Here is a 22,342-nt window from a genome sequence, read left to right as displayed (position 1 = left end):
GCACAAGAAACCTCTGCAAAGAGAATATTGTGAAAAGAACATCTTAACTTGCTCCACAGGGAATAAACTACACGCTCACATTCTTGTCTTCTACAGAGAATGTTGGTCAATCAAGGCTGCAGTTCATGAAATTACAGCATATATATTATGTAGAGTATGTGAATTCCTTTTGAGTGCACAGAACCATGGAATTAATGGGGCTCAATAAATAATCATAACACTGCAAAAATACACATCTAATAGTAAACAATAAATACAAAATACTTTTATTTAAAGACACACATAAATTAAGCAGCAGAGGACAAATCATAATAACTAACATATCTGTATACAGAAAACAGAAAAATAGTTTTATGGAAAGTGTGTAATGTCTGCATGTTAAGGGGCATTTCCAGTTTTAACATGTTACCTACAAAAGAGAGAAAATTACATTGGTGGTTGTCCAGGAGATGAGACTATCACTGAGGCATTTAAGAGGTTATTTTGCTGTAAAAAGAAGAAAGAAGATATACTTAAAGGGGTTATCTGGCTGTAAAAAATTACTGAGGGCTGGAGTGTGCTAGTTAAACATAATAAACGTGTACTTACCTCCTCCGGTGCCGCTGATGCCCCGCGGCACGGTCCGTTTAATCCGTGCACCTGTTTGTTTACAGGGGCACAGAAGCGGTGCACAGGGAGCTTCCGGTCCGGGATCTGGCCGGCCCTATCTCTCAGCTTTGTAAGCGCTGGGAGATGGTGTCGGATGGGAGCTTCCGGCCGACCGGAAGCTCCCTGTGTGCCCCTTGTATACAAACCGGAGCACAGAGGACACGGACCGCGGCGCGGGACATCGGCAGCGCCGGACGAGGTAAGTACATGTTTATTATGTTTAACTAGCCCACCCCAGCCCGGCCCTCAGTATTTTTTAACACCCGGATAACCCCATTAACTCTGTCCAGTGCCCTGGTCCAGTGCTGTGTCTCCCGCCACCACCAGTCTCAGTATGTATATAGACGCAGTGATGTAGCGCTCTCCCACAGAAGCCATTACGTGTATAATACTTATACAGGATGCAACCAGGACCTAGAGCAGGTGCATGCTGTGACCATGACACCACTGCTGCGCCTCTGTATACATACATGGCAGTGATGGGAGACACATGCTAGGGGGTGTAACCATAGCTTCTTTCTTGTTCTTGTACTGAGCCTCCCCCACACCCGTCTTTTAAAAAAAAATTGCCAGAACAACCCTGTAAATGAATTGGTGCAGTCATTTTGTAAATGACCAATTACCTAAAGTCTATTTGTTTCTAACTTCTACAATAATGTCCACTTCCAAAATTGGAGAGAAGGAAATGGTCTAGAATAAGACACTGTTATGGTTTTCACTGTCTAGCCTCCGCAAATGCAAGAATATATTAAAACTAGAAAGCTCCTTTAATTTAACAGGCAACAAGAATTTTCACACCATGTTATACAACACTTCAGATCTTGTAGAGCTTGAATTTATTGCAGGTATATAAAATAATAACACAAGTAGGTCCCTTCTCACACAGAAAAATAAAACATTTGACAAAATTAAGGATTTCTATTAGAAAAAAATAAGTTCACAGTATAACATTTGTGTCAATTTGTAATGCACATTGCAATTTGTAGTACATATGAATGAGTTTGCATGATGGTGTACACTTAAAATGGGGAATATCACTAGAATATTGCCTGGTGGTCTTCATCATAAATTATGTATTATTTAGTAATTTAGTGATAAACCATGAAAACATAATATAAATGTAGTGAATGGTGGACAATCTGACATAACAGTGCACATACACACCATATACTAGATAGAAAAATAATGTATATATGTATTAACTGAAAAATATAACAAAGTTAAAAGTTGCAACTTATTAATTATTCATCAAAGATATTACATGTTGTGTCTATTGATCGGATGACGGGGTTGTGTCTGGTTAAAAGTATAGTAAACACAGTTATATACAGTGTAGCTTGTTTTATATCATAACGATGAGTCATGAAAAATGTGTTGGTTACTTTGTAGCAATGTCCTGCAGTTTATCATTTTAGCGGACAAAACAATAGGCTGATCACCCTTACGTGGCCCACAGAGAAACACAGGCATCTTGATGACAGTGGTTGGAGCATGTAGCAGTCTGCAGCTGTCTGTACCGTGATTTATGGCTTGTGTTATGTAGCACAACATTTTAAGCACAGTGCTAGCATTTTATTGGTAACAGCTTCAATAAACTATATGTGATTTCTAAAAATAAAATAACTGAATCCATTTTATCTATACTTTTTAATTTTTTTTGGTTGATATGATGATTAATTCTGCTTAGCTGTAACATTCATCAACATAATAGAACTGACACAATAAAGAGAGACACTTAACAATGAAGAATGAATACAAACACATCCTTGGTCCGGAGCTTTCTTCGTAATATTATTTGCAATCCTATACAAAGACGATCATTCTCCATCACAACATAGACAAATCGGTTTTAAGTGTCCCAGCCGCAAAAAAGCTAAAAAAAAAAGACAGAAACATAAGTAAATTATATACTCCACAGAAGATAAAGAAGACAAAGGCTGTATTTTGAAATTCAGAAAAGTAATGTAGTACTACAGTAGTTCTAAGGCTATATTCACACTGCCGTTGCCCGCCCGTACCGTACCGTAGCGGGCAACGGCAGTGTACGGGGAGAGGAGGAGGAGGTGAGCGCAGCCCCTCTCCATAGCAACCTATGGCGCACGGCACCGTATTACGGGAAAAGATAGGACAGGTCCTATCTTTTTCCCGGGTACGGCACCGTATCGCTCCCGTAGGGTGCCGTGCGCCCATTGCTGCCTATGGAGGACATATATCGGCCGTATATACGTCCCCCATACGTTAGTGTGAATGTAGCCTAATACTGGAAGAAAAGTCATTAATATACTAGTGCCTAAAAATAAGTCCTGAATGACTCAACTACACACACAGACTTCTTGCCTTTATTGTGACAATGGTTATTGTCAATTGAAATCAGGATCATCAGGCTATTTATATGCAGTCATTTAGCTTCACGTTTTGTTGTTGACAATGAACCTTTGTCCTTAACCAGAAAAGAGTGCCACAATCGTTGCATGGCGGCGGAGAGAGTCCCCACGCATTCTGCAGTTCACCAAGGATTCCTCAGGGTTGCCTCACTGATGTGTCTGTTGTGAGAAACTACCAGCAAATCTGGTGAACAAAGAGAACTGATGCATGTGCACCAAACCAAACTGCATGCTTATTGTTAACTGTGGTCTACATTATGCCAGGGACAAAAATATCTGCGTGCAGCTCGCACAGTCATGAAAGATATGGCACTTAGGGCTACTATTTACTGCAAAAGAAAGGTGGACAGAAGAGATAACCCAAGAGTCCATGGTGTTCAATGAATCAGGGGAATGTGTTTAGGAAAATACAGGTAAGGTATAATTAGTAGCAAACACAACAATAGTAATAAATGTTGTAGAAGATATATGTTATTCCATACACCTTTCTAATTTAAATATACATATTAGTAGTTTAAACAGTGGGAATGCATCAGATGTGCACACTAAATAATGGATAACCACTTATTTAAATACAGAAGTAGGTGCCAGATGTGCACAATGAGTAATGGTTGGCATATGATGCTTATGTGCATGCTGAGGATTTCCATTAAAGGGAACCTGTCACTAGATTTTACCCAGTAAACTATTAGCACTCACATATAGAGTATGAAATGTTCTTTCTTAAATTCCCTCTTAAATGTGAAAGCTCACCCATTTACCTATGAACAAAATGGATTGTCATTTTCGACATCGCTATTTTCGGTTCTATAGTACTGTGAAGAACAAGGGAGATTCACATTGTCCTGTTCATCAAGCCACCCATATCCCTTACGTCCCCCCAGCCTCAGCTTAATTAGCCTAATTGAGCAAGCTAGAGTGTTATCTAAGGCTGCAGAGGAACTCTGTGTTGCTGTGTTTTATCTTAACCTGTGTTGCTCTTTTATCTCGATTCTTGAACCTCAACTTATCTGTCTCAGTTATATACATGCTACAGGGTTGGTTCCTCTCCCTATGTTACGGACCGAGCTTATATTAGAGGAGAACTGGTGGAAGCTTAATTGGGTTAATAAGGTTCTGTTTCACTGAGACTAGTGAAAGGCATCTTGTAGCCATTCAGGGTTGAGATATATTGTTGTGCCATATCCGGAAGCTGTGAGGACAACTTTAAATCACTTCCTGAGCCTCTCAGAACCTGTGCGTTCTGAGAGTATCTAAAAAGGATAATTAAGTGACCTTGTGTACCTTACAGGGGTCTGAAATGTCACGGTTTCCTTCACAAGTACCTACAAATATGCTTTTATCATTTGAAATATAACAAACTAATCTTTATTGTACATCAGGCTTGGTTCTGTGAATTGCATAACCGGAGATACGGGAAGTTAAATAAATAGCCCAGAACTGGTTATTTATCTGCAACTATTATTCCTGGCTATGTCTGACTACCTGTAGCACAGGTTCTGTAGCTCAAAAAAACACAAGCCTGATGAACCGATCTGAAAGATGAGACTCTTATCTTTAATATGACACCAAATGCATGTTTCTATGTACTACAGAGCCAAAGATAGTGGCATCTGAACCTCCACGACCCTTGCAGCCTCTAAACTTGGCTCAATGGAGGGTTAATATACTGGGGTTATATACAGTAATATCATATAGTTTTAACAGTAGTTTAAACATTTAAGAATCTACCGTTTGATTTTAAACTCACAGCCACTTTTAAAGATGTAATCTTGAAAATAAGCAGTGAGTCAGTGTCACATGCTTCACAGTGAGCAATCCCCAAATACAGCACAGCTTACTATATATTGGTGTCAGAAGTTGGCAAGTATTTCCTTTGAAGAGGAAAACACTGAATGAGAGATTCAGCATTAGATCTTTTACAGAAAACAAACATCAATACTAAACAGACAGTCCCTGGGTTCTGTACAAGTAATGCTCTGTAGGTTTGTCCTTAACTTGAATTTGTATGTAAGTCAAAATTGGTATATTTTGTACATGTCAAGTGTGCATGTGTGTGCCCTTAGGTCCCTAGAGCTACACCTTAGTATATTTACATCATGTTATACAGGTGGCCCTAGTGTAAATTAAATTTAATAAAAAGGTAAAAGAAATATCACAAAAATGTTTTTGCATCTCTCAAGTTATATAGTCACCTTGTTCCCTTGGTGCCTGCGGTTTTTATACCCCAGGTTCACTGCGCAAGCACCGTAGACACGCCACATGTGCAGTGAAGCAGGGATACTGCCCTGTCTTCACTTCTCGCATCATGAGAGCAGGTGCCAGGGATCTCCTGGTGTGAGTCCAATGTGCCTCATCGGACTCTTATCTACTCTATCTTATCTTTTTCCATATAAAAAATTCTAAAAGGTCAATTAAGGACCCTGAATCACAGGTCCATAAGGTAAGGACTTTTTTGAGGGTGAAAAATTTACACAATTGTTTACATAGCCTGGCCCTAAACAAGCTTGTTACTAGGGGTTAATAAAGTTTTTTGAGTTGAGTACAAGCTGGCAAGTCACTAATGCTTTCTAAAGGTTTAGCTAATATCCCACCTCATGTCACTAGGCTTCTTGATAGTAGAGTATTGATAGTATTCTTGAAGTACCACTCCACTATATTGAATGTTGCTTTAATATAAACCAGTACATGAAGGTCATGACTATGAATCTAATATGCAAATATTCACTAATAACCAATTTTGTGTTCAGGAAAAAAGATGCTTATCTAGAATAAATATGCAAATATTCACTTATCAAGCTCATTATATATTCAGCACATATGAATATTGCAGTGAGAACGAGTCAGATAAACACATAAGAACAATCATCACCTGCTGCAGTATGAATTAGTCGCTTTGGCTTATGAAATCCTCTAAAATTACATAATATTTCATTACTCTGAGCAGTAGGAGAGAGAGAAAACGAAAGATGAAAATACAATATATTCCAGATTAAATTTTGGATTTGTGTTAAATTCTGTTTAGCCTTCCTATGGCCAAGTGAAATTTAATTACTAAGTTTTCATGTATTTTCTGATCTGGATTATACTTTGTGCAATAAAATGTTTTACTATACAATCATTAAAATAGTTAATCATGTAAAAACATACTCTGTGAGGGAGCTGTCTGGTGAAACACTTGTCAGGTGCGTGGTCCCTGTCCTTGGTCCATGCTATTTACTGAGGACATGAAGCTGTCAGATAAATGACCCCTGATCAGCTGACATTTGTATGTACTATAATGTGATTTTCTGGATGACCCAATACTATGAGGGGGAGTTCTTGTGATGAATTTTTTAATAGCTTCATCACAAATTATGGATTAAAGGGGTATTCCTATATATCCACAGAATATGTCAGAAATAGTTGATAGGTCTTGCCTGGACCTTTCTCAGGAATCAAAGTCTGCTCACCACCTTCCTGTAGCTGGGGCTGGACGGAGAGTGTGCTGTGCATGTGTGGCCACTCTCCATTCATCTCTCTGTTAGTGTGGATTGAATAGTCTCTGCTATTTTCTTAGCTCCCATAGAGTTAAATGGAGAAAGAACATGCACGTGAAAGGTTTGGGTCCCACAGGTAGGACCCACATCTATTTATTACATATCCTATGGAAATGGATAGATGCGTAAAAAAAAACATTTAAGTTTTTTATTTTCTTTAGAGATATTTCTGTGCTAATGTATGGTAGATATTTCTGCATATAAACTTAAAGGGGTATTCCCATCTGGGCATTCACATTTAATTAAATTCTTCCATATGTAAACAGTTCTGCAATTGGATGTTACCAAAAAAAATGTTCCTGTGTGAAGATAATTCCTCATAAATGTAGCAATGTTGTCCCTTAGAAACGAGATAGCTTCCTCGGATACGACCACCTTACATTTTGGCAGCGGTGGCCAGACATGCGCTATTGACTCCTGTCTGACCTCCTGGCTTCAGCATTCATTACCACAGGACGACTGTAGGGTATACAGTAACTCTCGGACATTTAATATTCATTAACTTTTTGTTTCCTTGTGCAATCCCTCCAGTAGAGGTGGTCGTATCCAGGGACACAGTCTTGTTTCTAAGGGACCATATCACTACATTTATGAGAAATTTTCTTCACACAGGAACATTTTTTTAATAACATCTAATTGAAGAAATGTTTATGTATGGCAGATTAATGAAACTGAATGTGAATGCCCAGATGAGAATACACCTTTAAATACAAAGAAAAAAACATATTTTCATACCCCTAGATAAGTTCCATCTCCAATTCAGAATTCACTCATCTAATCGCTCTGATTAACCCCTCTAGAGCCTAATAGCGTGGGAGCAGAAGAAAACTGCAGCAATGTCTAAAGATGTTGCTGCAAACTCCGAAACTGCCTGATCTGGAACAAGTGAGAGAAGGACCCTGCCTGTGAGAACTCGCAATCTATATCTGAGGGAAGATGGAGACATGGGGTGAGGGAGCAGAACAGTTAATGTGTGTTCCAGGCAATCATGAACAGGTGGGTTTTCAGTAATCTCATCTATCTAATTAGTTTTTGGGATATAAAATTATCCAGTGGGGGATTTATTAAGACTAGCCCACCAGCTATAATAAATTTGCTCCATTGAGCCCTAGAGTCCAGCCAGTCACTTATCTGAAAAGGGGTGGGAAACTCTCCAAAAGTCAGGAATTCATTCCAAAATAAATTTGTAATAAATTTTATTACACATACATTGTTCAGATATACCCATTGTGATAATTTATATTCAAGAAAAATATACTTTTTAAACTGAATTTATTTGGATATAAAACCACAAGACCTCATTCAATAGATTTTATTACTATACTAATTTATTTCCATACGATTATGTTATGCATCAATTTATCTACTAAACCAATATCTCTAACACAATTTCTAAATCCAAGGATCATAAGTAAATGCAACTATTAACATAACTGTAAAAGTTTCCATTCCAACTAAATGAGAACCAATGGAGACATACCCATATAATCATCCTCTAAACTTTCAGCTGTGTAAAGTTACCTGGTTCTAATTGGTTCATCTGTACTAATTGGTTTCAAGTACATAATGTTCTGTAAGAAGATATTAATTTCCACTACCACATGAAACTGAGGTTGCTCTAAGGTCTTTAACTTTAGACACTATTATAATGAGCTAACAACTATATTTGGTTTCAGTAACAAAAGTCTTGGTAGCTAAACACTGGTACTGAAATCTTAAATCCTGTGCAAAAGTATTGGATCAGCACTGAGGCTGGATCTTGGCCACTAACTGATCACATCCTAAGAACAGGCCACTAATACAAATTTGTGAAAATATTTGGCAGCTGAACAGCCATTCAAGATGCCAGCACCGACCAAAGCAGTTCCAGGCGGGTTTCAGCTGTGTTTCACAGCGTTATTTTTTGTACCTTAGTTTTTTTTATTTATCCTGTTATATAACTTTACTTGAACCTTTCTAATAAAAAATAACTAAATGTTCAGGTGTTCCCTTTTGACCTATCAAGATGTAGATTTGGATACTATTAAAGGAAATCTACCATCAAATTAAGCATGGTAAACCTGGGATATTTATTTATTTCCTTCTAAAAATTAACTTTCAAAATTATGCCAATGAGCCAGAAAAGATTCAGGTGGTATTATTGGAACTCGTTTTGTGCTCCAGATTCACAAACTTCCTCTGCTACTATGAGATTACATCAGGTAGCGATAGAAGAGAGGAGGGGGAGATAGTCTAATAGCCTCTATCTGAAGCGCGGAGGGGCTTTGGCAACACCCCAAGGGGCCTTTATGGCTCATTAGCATAATTTAAAAGTTGATTTTTAGAAAGAAAGAGACTATGGATAACAATATATTTTGTGCCTGTTCTTGGTTATGGGTCTCTTTAACCCCTTCCCGACATTTGACGTACTATTACTGCATGGCGGGAGGTGCGTTCCCGCAAAATGCTGCAGGTGTCGGCAGAATTGCAGAAGCGATTTAGCTGGAATCGGTCCACCCCCCCCGCGGCGCTTGCCGAGGGGGGGTCCGCTGCTCCGATCGCAGGGCCTGCCAGTGCTGCGCGATCCTCCTTCCGGGAGGCGCAGCATTCTCAGTGTGTCAAATAATACAGTGTAATACATCTGTATTACACTGTATTAGGTGAAGAATAGCTTGAACAAGTGATCAGTGGATCGCTTGTTCAAGCTAACCTGTAAAAGTAAAGAAAAAAAAGTAAAAAACACTAATTTAACACACTTTTGAATAAAAAGAATTAATTAAATAAAGTTAAAGTCCCCTAAACACAAATATTCCCTATACACATCTAATAAAGTGAAAAAAAACCTGAAAATCACCAAAGAAACCCACATATTTGGTATCACCGCGTCCGTAACAATCTGTACAATAAGTCAGAATCATTATTGGACCCGTACGGTGAACGCCTTAAAAACAAAACGCAAAAAAGTTGCCAAAAATGTAAATTTTCATAAAATCTCTTCACAAAAATGTTCCAAAAAGTGATCAAAAAAAAGTTATGTGCACCAAAATGGTACTAATGAAAAGGACAACTCAACACGTAAAAAATAAGCCCTAAACTAGCACTGTCAACCAAAAAATATTAAAGTTATATCTCCGAAAAGATGGCGATGCAAAAACAAATGAGATTTTCTTTATATTCGTTTTTTTCCTGTAAAATTGTAAAATATATAAAAAAAACTATATAAATGAGGTATCTTTTTAGTGTACGGTGTACGACCCCCAAAATATACAAAAAAAAGAACCCAAAATTGACAATTTTCTTTTCCTCCATACATTAAAGAGTTAATAAAATCTCATCAAAAAGCTATAGACCCACTTAAGTGAAGTATTTGTAAAGTGCATCTCAGGTCGCAAAAAATAAGCCCTTATATGTCCAAATTGCAAAAAAAATAAAGATTGTATAGCCATTATAAAGTGACAATGCATAATCTGTTCTGAATGGCGCAGCTCCGCCCTCAACGCCCTGGCGAGTGCCCATACAGCAGGTTACCACCACATATGGGGTATTATTTTACACGGGAGAGATTGGGTATCAAATTTTGTGGAGCGTTCTGGTATTTTATCCACTGAAAATTTGTACATTTTATGAAAAACACATTAATTTAGTAAAAAAAAAAATTAATTTCAAAATTGCATTAGATTTTGTTTTAACACCTGTAAACCAATTAAAGGGTTAACAAACTTCATAAATGTTGTTTTACGTACGTTAAGGGGTGTAGTTGCTATAATGGGGTAATTTATGGGGTTTTACTTTTATTTAGGCCTCTCAAAGTGACTTCAAACCTGAGCAGGTCCCTCAATAGCAGGATTTTGCTTTTTTTTATGAAAATGTAAAAAATCGCACCTAATGTTCAAAGCCCCATAACATCTTACAAAAATGAGAGTATGTATAAAAAACCATGGAGGTATAAAGCAGACATTCGGTGAATGTTAGTTATTACGTTTTCTGGTGTTATGACTTATGTGTGGAAAAACATTTTGAATTTCGAAAATTGAGAATTTTTCCAAATTTTCACCAAATATCAGATTTTCTCAGAAATAAATGCAAAACATACCACCAAAATTTTGACGTGAAGTACAATGTGACACGAGAAAACAATTTCAAAATCACTTGGATATGTTAAAACGTTCCAAAGTTATAACCACTTATAGTGACACAGGGCAGATTTGAAAAAATGGGCCGTGTCAGGAAGGTGAAAAGTGGCTTCGGCGTTAAGGGGTTAATGCCTTTAAATTTTTGGGATTGTCCATGTGATTTTTTTTTTTGTGAGTTTGGTTACCAAAATTATTTTTACACAGCATTAAGGAAGTATGTTATAAAATGTAGGCTTGCAGTTTGTAAAAATACAAAATATATTTATTTTTTTAGCAATCATATCGAATTTCTAAATGAATGTTCCCTTTTTTTACTCTATTTTTACATATTTTATAAAAACACCATTACTATACTATAATTTACTATTTTCTATATATTTTTATAGTCTGTTTTCCCATTGCACAATAGTCCCAATATGTCCCATTATGTCCACCAGTGTTTCTTGAGGATTGGTTTCTTTCTACCCAGGGTTTATGTGATTATTCTGCAACTGCCCCTATTTGTTAGTGCAGTGTAATAAAAGAAAAGAAAAAAGGGTAGTTAAAATAGTTATAAACATTTGTCAGGGGTTGGTAGTGTCTGACCTCATCCCACTTGCTTACTCTTTGTTACTGTACTTTATATATACGTTTTGGGGTGACTGTTACTTCTGAAAATTTGTCTGCAGAGAATGGCAAATTACTGTACAGGCTCCTCTGTCCCTAGTGCCTTGCTATGATTAGTTTCTTTGCTGAAATAATAAATGAATGACTTTAAAACAGTAAATATATTTTTAAAAGTTTAATTATTATTACATCCAGTATAGTCAATTCGTTTTGTGAAATTCTCCTAAATTTCTGGAAACCTGTTTTAATAAAATGGATATAGCCTACTTTTCATTACAACCTTGAATGTAATGATTTGATGCTGTAATTATAGTTTTTAACCTTTCTATACAGTGTGAAATTACTGTCACATTTATTTTAATATATTTATGGTAAATCTTTTTACCATATTCATACTTACTGTAAAAAATGTGTATTGTGGCTATCTGTCTGATAGTATCTCTTCTTGGCAGGTGATGACTCTTTGAACAGTATCGGTAATAAGTGAAAGCAGTATATATCAGATATAAATGGACTCCAGAATATAGTAAAGTGTTGGAGGAAAGACTTTCATTATACATGTACTTATGAAAGGAAGCAGCACGAAAACACAGGGTCAAATGTTCCTGAATGCGATATTTATATTATATTTGATATAACAAGACAATGCTGCCTACAGGTAATGGCTTCTACATATGTGTCCCTGCTGTAAACTAAGATAACACACATCAAAATCAGACAGAATGCTGTTTACGTGTCACCCCAGGGGGAAATGAGAGAAATTGCTTCTTTCAAGTTTAAATGATACTTTTACAGCTTAGTTTCATAATCTGCCAGAGGGAAAGTAAATAATTTAAAAAAAATGTTCATGTATTATTCCAATAGTGATGTTTTGATTACTTATTTAGCTTAAATCTAAAGCAGACCAAATTCATTTTTATGCCATTGTAGCAATCTGTTTACTGTCATGCCTTAAATGGAGTCTATCACTACCTACATTACTTCTCCAATGGTAAAAACTTTATTGTGTGGGGCATTTAGACTTACCAGCGAACTGTCATTGGAGATAATTCTGCTTTTATTGTAAGCAAATAAGCTTCTTGTGTTCATTTTGATGCTTTTAGAATTAGTAGACCCCTTGTTGTTCCACTAGACTACAATAGATACCAACCAAAGGCAAACATTAATTGAAAGCTAATCTAAAATATTGATAGTTATCAATGCATACTCTATATGTAAACAGTCACCCAGATTTATTAGCAAATTGGCAGTCTAATGAGATTTAGGTTGGCTTCATATGACCTAACCTTTTCTACAGGACCGGATTATAGGGAGGGTTCCAGGGGTGTGCACCCTGGGTCCCCCATCACTTTACTCATAAGGGGGCCCCCACCAGCAATTTCTGACAGTCAGCTCACAGCTGTGAGCTTACTGTCTCTGGGTGTGATGTATACGCCAACACAATCCATGTGCTCCTGCCTCCAACCTGTGACAGTAACTCACAGCTCCATCAGTGACATTATGCCCTCCCATACTGAATCGCATTTTGCATACAGATTGACACCTGATTTCCCCCTTAGTACACAACACTGGTTGGCTGAAGTGGTTTCCAGCCAAGTACTAGCCAATCTGTGTTATGTTTACTTCCTCACAGCCTAGTAGGAGAGAGAACTCTCAGGGAAGCAGTGGCACATAGGACTAGCATGGCAACTGAGGCTAGACATCAGTTCTAATTAAACTGCTACTGTGCCAGCTAGGCTAACATGTAAGTAGAAGAAATTTTTGAATATTAATGATAATTTAGAATAGTAATGTGTACCACTGTCCCTGCTGCAAATATTGGCCTTTCTCTGCAGACAAAGCTTCAGAAACCAAAAGATTTTGCGCCAAGGGGACTCCACTGATCTGAATCTCTATAAACAAGACTCACAGGGGCAGATTTTTGAGCTAAATCATATAACTTATTATCATGATTTGAGTTACTCTTTATACACTTAGATACACTTAGAAGTACATTTTCCAATTTCGCTGAAATTTATTTGTGTTTTTAATGGAACCTTAAAGGGAACTTGTCATCAGGACAATGCCACCTCCCTGGGTCATGAAAGACATTATCCAGAAGGTGTTTAGCTGCTTGATGACATACTGGCAGTGGTTAATTAGGTCAATTCCTGCTGGAAGGTTCCCTTTAATAAATATAATTATGTAAAAATGAATATTATTTTATTGATTAGACACAAATTTTAATTGTCACCTGTAAAAACTGAACTAGGAGCTGCCTACTAAAGTAAGCAGCTCCTAGGGCTACATCAGATGTAGCAGTGTTATACTGTTATTATGTTTATATAATGAAAAATCTGTCCATGGTCATGTGATGTCACACAGGTGCACAAATTGTTAGTATGACAGAGAGTAATCAGAGCTGTTTGTTACAATGAGCCGTGCACCTGTATAACCATGGGCAGATTTCCTGTGCATTGGAAGCTTTCTATAGATGACAGCAAGCAAAGATCTATAGAACCATGGGGAATTCAGAAAAGGATTTCACATCACAGGTGTGCCCTGTTAGGTTTAATAAGTAGGATTACTTGCCTTATAAATGGGGATGGGACCATCATTTGTGTTGTGCATACATTTTATAGCCATGAACTGAATAATAAGATGTGTCCAAACTTTTGGTCTGTCCTGTACATTGGAAAATTGTAGAAATTTCCATTATACTAACCTTCACCCAAATTTCACTGTCAGTCCATCTTCTTTCAGATACAAAGATATTCAAAATTTACAAAATAATATCTATTTATATAAAACCCATAACATCACTAAATAAATTAGTTTTAAGAAAGTTTTTCCCTTGAAAGGAACAAATGTTGTGATAAAGAAGCCGTAACAAAACCTCAAATATTTTAACCACTGGTGTTATTGGCAGAGTTTACATGGAAAATAAACTGTGTCACTGTTTATACCTTAGGTGTTGCATTTTAGCAATAGTCATGGGGATAATCTCAAAGCTTCCTCGCAGATAAACAGGTCAGCTATGCGGCTTTTAGACAAGAGTTTCTTTTCATTTGTTATGGCATCTTGGCAACCATTAAATTGTATGACACCCTGAGTGCGTGTTATGTGACTATAAAAGGTTATTAGGTGATCCCTAGAAAAAAGGTGTAGTTTGTGCCATCTTGATAACACTCATGCTGTGAGACTGGCTTTTATGTCTGTTTTGTGCTACAGAGTCTATAAATTGTGACTTACCAAATAAACACAGCAAGAACAACTTGTGCATTACCTAAAAAGAATGTATCACCTATATTGTTTTACTACTTTTTTGTTTACCACTAAGTCCTTTTTTTATCTTTTTTTAAATAGTATTTTTTTAATCAATATCATGTATATCAATTTAGAGATATGTTTTACATGGATTCTAGCCAGCAATATTCTATGGTTTTTGACATCTATGAGATAGTTGTCTAGTGATGTACTCTGACATGTGAAGAGGTCCTTTCTAGAATCCCCTCTTTTATGTGAAAGCTATACCTTTTCACCTATCAAAACAAATACTGTCAAATTCACATGGAAATGAGCAGAGAAGAGTAATCTTTTGCCCTGAGAGAAGTTACTTATAGAGGCTGGAGAAAGAGCATCACTTCCGACATTTCCATCATCGTTTATTATAGTCTACATAATAAAGATAAAAATCTCATATTTTTGATTGCAACAGGCTTGTAAATCTGGAAGCTACAGAAACAGAGATCCAGGCAGTTAAAGAAATAGACAAGAACATTGGGCAGTTCTTTCTGATGCATACTTACCCGCACTATAGCCCATTTCTGCCAGACAAAAGCAGCACCTGCTCAATTTAAGACGACCTGTCTCCTGGGGATGTGTGGACCCCCAGTAAATAAATTAAAATGTACCTGATATGAGATCATTTTTAATATTGTGTTAAGGGCAATTTTGTGAATTTATTTATGTATTCTATTAGCACTTTCTTCTAACAGATCAGTTTAGCTGTAGGCGGTCCGTGAATTACAGATCAATCGCACTTCTAGCAACTGGTGGAGGAGTGGGGACAGCCTGCAATAGCTAAAACTACTCCAGGTTGTAACCATGGGATATGCCATACAGATATCACCCTGCTGAGTCCATCCTAATTAGGCTGAGTGCTCCACAATACATGCAAATTTATAATAAATTGTGTTTGCAGACATTTGTTTTATTGCATGTGCTAGGCAATAAAGCTAATTTGCAAACATGGGCCTACCCCTTTAACTAACCCACCATTGGCCTTTGTATTAAAGCCACTCTCTCCAACCTAGATTAATGTGCTTTCTACCTCTAGCTGCTTCTTGGCTCCTAAAGGGGTATTCTGATCTGGACATTAATATTTAATTCATCTGAAAAATTCAAATATTTCTTCAATTGGATGTTATTAAAAAAAAGTAACAATGTGAAAATCTTTCCCATAAATGTAGCTATGTTTTTACCTAGAAACTAGATAGTTGTCACTGGCAGCAGTGGCCACACATGCGCTATTGAGACTAGTCTGACTACCTGGATTTAGGGATCATTACCATGGGATGGCTGTGAGATATGCATTCATTCCCAGGCCATTTCATATGAGCAAACTGTTTCTTTATGCAATCACTCCTGTAGCAATGGTGGTATCCAAGGACTAAAATATTGTTTCTAAGGCACAACATGGCTATACTTATAGGAAATTATCTTCATACAAGTACATTTTTTCAATAACATCCAACTGAACAGATGTTTGTATATGGCTGATGAAATAAATTTAATATGAATGTCCACATGAGAACACCCCTTTCAGTAAAGCTGCTGTTTGTGATCTCCTACAACTATTGTATTAGCATTTATCTGCATACTAAACTTGCTTTAGTGCTTGACTACACTTTCGCATTATACTACAACTGTTGCCATTTATCTTTGTACTGATCTCACGGTTTACAAGGAAGTAGGAAATCATATAAAGAAAGCAGCTAGAACTAGGGAAACAGGGAAAGGAAAACTGTCCCTTACTCTAAAGCTAAACTAGTCCCTGCCTGCGGTTAGCTCCAGACCAACAACTTTTCTCTCTCATGAAGACCTTTCCAGATAGTTGGGAAAAGGACTAAAGGATACTAGGGTCTGGTATACTGAATTTGGGAGCCCCTAACGAAACAATTGCTGAAAGCAATCCCAGAATTCACACAAACACACAACCAAGACTGAAAACAGGAAGAAGGGGAATAGAACGGACAAGAATAGTGGGTAAATAACCAGAGCAGGTACAAATACACTCACTAGAAAATAAACACAGACAAATGGGAACAGACAGGAAAGTGGTGAGTGAATACAAGAGACAAGACAAACTTCATAGAATCTTTCACCACAGTCAAAGAAACAAGCTACATAGTAAGTAAAGATATTCCTACAGAACAGAGCCAGGGATAAGCTGCAGATACAACAATACCCAGCAAATAATGAATGACAAAACCAGCATTAAATGGAGACCGGCCACCCCTGATAGGATAATACAAATGAACACAGCTGAGAATAAAAAAGACCAGCAGGTAATGCAGAAACACCAACAACAAAAAGGCAAGTACAAACGATCCAGCTACATAGCACAATGGTAGAGAACCAAAGGACACCTGTTCAAGTCCTGACAACTGATAATAAAAGATTATTATTGACTGCTCTTTAGGAAACTCCACCCTCCACATTGTCATAGCCACATGAATCCTAATGTGCCCTCCATGCCTGGACAATTCAACATATTAGGTGAATGATTGTGACAATACCCTTACATCTTTATTATGGTCGGAGACATATATGAAGACATACCTCAAGCTTATCACCTACTGTTGTACGCAGTAAGCTTCCATACTCCCTCTCACCGTGACTAAAGTTGGCCAGTATTTTGGTGAAAGCTTATGCTGATAATGTAGAGCTATATGAGAAAAATACAGCCACCAACATTATACAGAAATTGATGTATTGTGTAGCATAGAACAAAGAGTCTAAAGTCATAAAATTTTGATATACCTTAAATTCAGATTGGAATTAGCAATGGGCTTCTGAGAGAGAATAAACCAGGGACACAATTTGCATGAGGTTTTTATGCTTTCAATGTATTTGTTTAGCTATTCTCTATTACAACTGACACATGGTCGGATTTCATAGGGTGTAAAGGTATTTTCTATTTTGCTTCACAACTCATGAGTTTCTATAGATATTATAATGTGATGATGCCCAAGAGGCATAGGTGTTAAAATGAGAGTTTCTACCCTGCCAACGAGAACGTTAGTAGCCTGAAAACCTTTCCTCCATGTTTTTCTAAGTTTCTGATATTACTGTACAGTGGAAAACATGGAGGCATGCCAGCAACATTATTAAAAAGTGGCCAGATGGGAGGTCCAATTAAATATCCTCATTACCATTCCAAATGCTTTGTTATTTAACATCTTTGCAATGTATTCCCTAGCTATTCAGCATGTTTCACTTTGACTTCGGTCAAAGTCACAAGAGGTTACAGTATTATTTATCTAGTTAATTGTGGATGTTCGTATTGTCACCTTTAGTTAAACTTTAGCACAACCCTATTTTGCAGGTCATAAAATAAACCGTTATTGTTTGATTTACAATTACAATACTTTGTATATAAAGGCCTCTGGACAGATTGCTTGATCTGAACCTATTATTTGATAAACATGCTAAAAATGAAATGCATTATGGAAGAAGAAGTACCAAAGTCTTATTTAACATATTCCTACCCTGTTCTAAAACACAATATCATCGTCCCTACAAGGATTTAAAAATATGTAAACTAAAAGGTTTATAAATTAACAAAATGAATAACTTTGAATATAGATAATACATTGTTATATAAATAAAACCCCACACTCACACATTACATACCTAACATGATGAACACTGTGAAAGAAAGAAATAAGACTGTAGTGAGATTTGTTGTTTCGTCACTTATAGGAGCATAACTACCATCATAGCATGTATAGTGGATTCTATTGGCCCCTTGGTGTTTGAGGACTGGGAATTTGAAGGAGTCAAGCATCAATTACCCTGTATGTAGTACCTCTTCTACAGGAATGAGCTTCTGGATAGTTGCATTTGCCTCCTAATTTTGTAGATACCTTCATGCAGAAAGTGTACACGGTACAAAATAAGGACCATAAAGGTTATTTCAGTACGAAACATTAATTCTACAGCGAAAACTATCTTACTGTTAGTAAATATCCATCTTATCCATTGCTGTGTGAGACTCCCATTGTGCTTATAGATCATCAGGAAAATCCCCATATACCACAATCAAGTAGTATTGCAGTATGTGGCAGCATCCATTAGAGCCCCTAGGGTTCAAGTACCACAGGTGGTCTAAAATTACAGTAAACACTGTAACACAAAATAATGCAAAATGTCTGAATCTACACTCTTTTGCCATTTTTCAACACAATTTTTTATTAATATAATGTGATCAAAATTTAGTACAGTCTCGCGGACTCCCATCACACTACTGAACAACACATAAAGACATGGGGTCCATGGCTTGAATTCAGGAACTCCCCAGACTTTCTCTCATTCTAATGAACCTGGGGTATATGCCTACACTCAATCTCGGAACAGAGACGCCTCTGCAAACCCCAAATCCCTCTCTTTCCTCCCCATAACTCTCCTCCCTCCCTCCTTAGGTTGAACTTGTTACACAAAGTTTTGGAAGATACCTCCCACTAGTTGAAGGGGAACTTTGAGTACATAAGCTAATCCGGATACTAGAAGTAAGCTTGGAATAGATCCAGTTCTACGAAAAGTGACTATAAGTCATTGAGTACAGGATTACATCATCCTTAATCACATCCCCTAGAGTATTTTTGAAACAAAAATGTTCCTGATGGTACAATTCTAACAATGTATATGTCTCACAAATGGAACAAACTTATGTCATGCAAGTGTATTTAATATGCTTTTTCATGTCCCCACGCCTGCATGCGCGAGAAGTTATTTGTGTGATATATTGTGCTTTACATGGCTAGATTTTGTATATCTATGTTATATTTTCTTCAATAAACCAGAATGATAAAAAAAAAAAAAGTTAGTACAGTCTCCAAAATGTTAGCAATGAAAACATCATCTCACCCTGCAAAAATTTACATCTCATACAGCTCTGCACACCAACATATGAAAAAGTTATTTGCCTCAGAATATGGTAAAATCATATATTTTTTTTAAATTTACTAAAACATAATTAAATCTATATAAATTTAGTATCTCTGTGATAAGAAACCTTGCAAGTATTTACGGTATGAGGGGGAGTTCAGCTGCAGAGCACACAGAGGCTGGGTCAGCCAGGTGAGGTATCCACATCTCCTACACTATCTGGGATATCTACTGTAGTATAGATGGTAGTCTGGGTAGATGGTTTCATGCAGTAAGAGAATGTGATTAGTTTTCCTAAATAGATGAATTACACTCACCGGCCACTTTATTAGGTACAGCATGCTAGTAACGTGTTGGACCCCCTTTTGCCTTCAGAACTGCCTCAATTCTTCATGGCATAGATTCAACAAGGTGCTGGAAGCATTCCTCAGAGATTTTGGTCCATATTGACATGATGGCATCACACAGTTGCCGCAGACTTGTCGGCTGCACATCCATGATGCGAATCTCCCGTTCCACCACATCCCAAAGATGCTCTATTGGATTGAGATCTGGTGACTGTGGAGGCCATTTGAGTACAGTGAACTCATTGTCATGTTCAAGAAACCAGTCTGAGAGGATTCCAGCTTTATGACATGGCGCATTATCCGGCTGAAAGTAGCCATCAGATGTTGGGTACATTGTGGTCATAAAGGGATGGACATGGTCAGCAACAATACTCAGGTAGGCTGTGGCATTGCAACGATGCTCAATTGGTACCAAGGGACCCAAAGAGTGCCAAGAAAATATTCCCCACACCATGACACCACCACCACCAGCCTGAACCGTTGATACAAGGCAGGATGGATCCAAGCTTTCATGTTGTTGACGCAAAATTCTGACCCTACCATCCGAACGTCGCAGCAGAAATTGAGACTCATCAGACCAGGCAACGTTTTTCCAATCTTCTACTGTCCAATTTCGATGAGCTTGTGCAAATTGTAGCCTCAGTTTCCTGTTCTTAGCTGAAAGGAGTGGCACCCGGTGTGGTCTTCTGCTGCTGTAGCCCATCTGCCTCAAAGTTCGATGTACTGTGCGTTCAGAGATGCTCTTCTGCCTACCTTGGTTGTAATGGGTGGCGATTTGAGTCACTGTTGCCTTTCTATCAGCTCGAACCAGTCTGCCCATTCTCCTCTGATCTCTGGCAGCAACAAGGCATTTCCGCCCACAGAACTGCCGCTCACTGGATGTTTTTTCTTTTTTGGACCATTCTCTGTAAACCCTAGAGATGGTTGTGTGTGAAAATCCCAGTAGATCAGCAGTTTCTGAAATACTCAGACCAGTCCTTCTGGCAACAACAACCATGCCACGTTCAAAGGCACTCAAATCATCTTTCTTCCCCATACTGATGCTCGGTTTGAACTGCAGGAGATTGTCTTGACCATGTCTACATGCCTAAATGCACTGAGTTGCCATCCTTGTGATTGGCTGATTAGAAATTAAGTGTTAACGAGCAGTTGGACAGGTGTACCTAATAAAGTGGCGAGTGAGTGAGTGAGTGTATAAGAGCATGTTTGAAGTTCATAATTAAATTACTTTTATGAACAGTACAAGATTAGGGATATAGAGTATATGGAGGGTATTGTCAGGATTTCAACCTGTGTTCTGATGCTTGGTTCTGTGTCTCCTTGTTTGCTGAGCCACTCAGCTAGTTGAATAGTTGTCTGCTGGACTATTGTGTTGAACCTACGTTATTATGCTACTAACAAACAAAGCTATTGCATGGGTAAATCCGCTAATCTAAACCAATGACATCAGCCTAAATAATCACAAAGACTTTATGGAATCCATGAAACGGATGTCCGATGAACCCAACAGAATGGTTATAGCAGAGACTATCATATTAGCATTACAGCAAGGCAGACGTTCTGTTGCGGATTATGCCATGGAATTCGGAAGATGGATTATGGATACTAGCTGGAATGACTCAGCAAGATTAGCACTTTTCAAGAGTGGACTTTTTAGCATTATTAAAGATGAATTAGCACAAGCGAAAGCACCCTCAGTTTTCTCTGAAGTTATTGATGATTGCATTCAGATTGATACTTGTCTAACTGAACGTCGACAAGAGAAATGGGGCTTTGCAAACCGCACAACTGGTCAGCACATTACCACATCACCACTGGGTTTTAAAAAGTCATCTGATCAGCAGTCTCATGAATCCTAACCAGAACCAATGCAAATTGATGCAATTCAGAAACGAGAGAATGTTGAGCAAAGGGAACATAGGTTTAAAGAAAATCTGTGCATATATTGTGGGAAATCGGGACACTCTCTTATAAACTGACCAAACCGCTCTGCAAATCACCCTCTGAGAACAGTGGCAGCTGTAGTGGATTCTGATGCATCCAATGAAGAGTCTTCTGCTTCAATGGGGGAACAATCAGCGGAGAGAGTGCCCATTATATATCAGTGACCCTTCAGGTTGAAAAGAAGAATAAGGACTCATATTACTTTATTCCCTTTAAATTACTGATCAACTCCATGTGGATCTCAACATCAGCTATGGTGGATTCTGGGGCTGGCGGAAATTTCATGGACTTTGGTTTTGTTCAGAAACATGGAATACATTCAGACATTCACCTATTTTGATGGAGACAGTAGACGGGTCCCCCCTGAGTTCAGGACCTGTAGATCATGAAACTGTACCTCAGGAGATTCTCATAGAACCTCAGCATTATGAAACTCTCTCATTTTTATTAATTGCCTCTCCACATTTTCCAGTCATCTTAGGCCTACCGTGTCTACAGGTTCAGAATTCTTACATCGATTGGAGAACCAAGGTGCTGAGATTCCCCACAAAAGACAAGGATGTCAAAGATCAACCTGAAATCCCAGTTTCTGCTCATGACAAGGAACAGCC

At 37.7% G+C, this 22,342-nt stretch overlaps 1 long non-coding RNA gene across 1 annotated transcript in view; it reads right to left on the bottom strand.

The window, feature by feature from the left end:
• Positions 1-237: 237 nt before the first annotated feature.
• The window catches only part of LOC140119157 (uncharacterized), a 49,689-nt gene continuing 27,584 nt past the window's right edge, over positions 238-22,342 (bottom strand). The window contains exon 2 of the long non-coding RNA XR_011853334.1: positions 238-2,521. This is a non-coding gene — a long non-coding RNA (uncharacterized lncRNA). The remainder of the gene's footprint in view (positions 2,522-22,342) is intronic.

This window comes from Engystomops pustulosus, chromosome 2 (assembly GCF_040894005.1).
Source record: "Engystomops pustulosus chromosome 2, aEngPut4.maternal, whole genome shotgun sequence".
Lineage (NCBI taxonomy): Eukaryota > Metazoa > Chordata > Amphibia > Anura > Leptodactylidae > Engystomops > Engystomops pustulosus.
The sequence above is the reverse complement of the archived record's forward strand: the minus strand, read 5'-3'. Positions and strand labels throughout refer to the sequence as shown.